This window comes from Monodon monoceros, unplaced genomic scaffold (assembly GCF_005190385.1).
Source record: "Monodon monoceros isolate NGI ecotype Baffin Bay Population unplaced genomic scaffold, NGI_Narwhal_1 Super_Scaffold_9, whole genome shotgun sequence".
In the NCBI taxonomy this organism is placed as follows: domain Eukaryota; kingdom Metazoa; phylum Chordata; class Mammalia; order Artiodactyla; family Monodontidae; genus Monodon; species Monodon monoceros.
In genome coordinates this window covers 37787200-37789268 of record NW_021703786.1, presented here as the reverse complement: position 1 = coordinate 37789268, position 2069 = coordinate 37787200, and positions in this window count along the sequence as shown.

Here is a 2069-nt window from a genome sequence, read left to right as displayed (position 1 = left end):
TATATATATATGTATATGTGTGTGTATATATATATGTATATGTGTGTGTATATATATATATTTTCCCCCCTTTGGCCACACTGCACAGCATGCAGGTTCTTAGTTCCCCAACCAGGGATCGAACCCACGCCCCCTGCAGTGAAAGCACAGAGTCCTAACTGCTGGACCTCCAGGGAAGTCCCGTTTTGTTTTTTTTTTAACTTCTCTGATTAAATTTTTCTTTTAGGGACTTGGGGAAGGCCTAGGATGCTAAAGCTTTTCTACAAACAAGAAGCAGGAGACATGGGGGACATGTCCCCAGGAAGTCTCCGCAGGGTCCTGCTCGGTTTCAGTGCTATAAACCCACTTGGGCTTCCACTGCCAACTGAAAAGAGTCCAGTCGGACCCGATCTACTTCCCCACATCTCATGTCTCAACCTCACAGTAGCCAAATGAAAGAACTGACCATTCCGTCTGTTCCTCTGTGCCCTTGCTAATGTCACAAGGGTGAAATGGACGTGTCCGAATTCTCCCATCCTTCCAAGTCCCACACGGATGTCTCCTCTTCCATGCAGCCTTCTTGGATGCACTTCCTAGCTCCATCTCCTGGATTCCTGCAGCAGTGTGACTGAAACTCCCCTACACTGCATGCCATTTCCTCCTGCCCCAGCTACATGTGGACATGTCTTCTCTCTCCCCAGGTCATGCGTGTCTTGTGGGCCAGAGCTGTGCCTGTATTTTCCTTGTGCTCCCGCAGTACCCTGCACACAGTAAGTGCTGCATAAGCATTGGTTGAATGAATACAAAGGAAATGGGAAGTGAGGAAATGCGGTGCGTTTCTCCACAGGCGACACCATGATCCAGGAGAGCGCCTGTCAGTACTCCTCTGAGCGCTCACGATGTCCTAAGGCCAGGCCTGGACTCCTGGGTTCCACGGAGCTGAGCCGCAGGCTCCTGGGCTCACACTGTGTGCTTTTCCACCCCTCCCTCGCCTCCCATTCTATCTCATAGATCAGATGGTTTAACTGACACAGAAATGTCATGGACCCTGCTGTACCATGGCTGATGGGGCGTCTGTGGGCAGCAAGGGTACAAAACAGGTTTTTGTAGATACTTAAACAGAGTGTGTGAGAGTCGTAAGTGTTTTCAAAAACCCAAAATACCTTCTCAGTGGCTGAAAGTCTCTAAGATGCGAAATGGCAGAGGCTGCAGCTTTTTTGAGCCCTGACACCTTGCTGCCTTCCTGGGAGAAACCTTGAGATCAAAGCTTTTTTTTTATCTCAGAGACAGAATTTCCCTGCCTCAAAGAGGGATGTGACCATCTCAGGAATACAGACATGCTTAGAAATATAAAGTCTCTTTTTTGGGGAAGTCTGTGCTAAAGCAATAGAGAAATATTGAAGTGAGCAGCTCTCTTTTTCCTTGGCCTCCTTAAATGTCCTCTATACACAGCGAAGGGGAAATGGAATTGCTTTAGGAAGGGGTTTCTTTAGAAGAATATAGAGAATGGAAAGAGTCTACTCTGCGTAGCCAGAATTACTTATGCACAATTCTAGTGAGAGGCACTTGGCAAGGGGAGCTGCTAAGACTGGAAGAAAGGGACAGACTAGCAACTTGCCCCGGGAGTCTCAGTACAGACGCCTCCTAGTGCCCGGTGGGAGAAGAATGGGCCCGCTCTGAGCGGCACCGTCTGCAGGCACCGTGCCCCACTTGACGCTGGAGCGCCAGGCAGCTGGGCCAGGCCTTTGTCCTGGCTTCATAGTCAAAAGGTCCTCACGTTTTGACTGCAGAGTCACAGAGACACTGACGGGAGAGAGACAGGTGTGGCTCCTCATTGCACCTGCACTCCTGTCCCAGCACAGCCTCTGGGGCAGCTGTCTTTTGGGTAGATTTCCCGTGAATTCTGTAGTTCTCCTGTAAACAACACAGACACATCACACTGTATTTGCGTTAAATTACATGATTTCTTAAATGGAAAACTTACAAATGTTCCATAATTACTGTAATCCCATTTGGGGATTTTTTTCCATTTATTAAATACACCCAGAGGCTCAGAAAGTGGAAGTCCTGGGACTGAATATAGGAGAGAG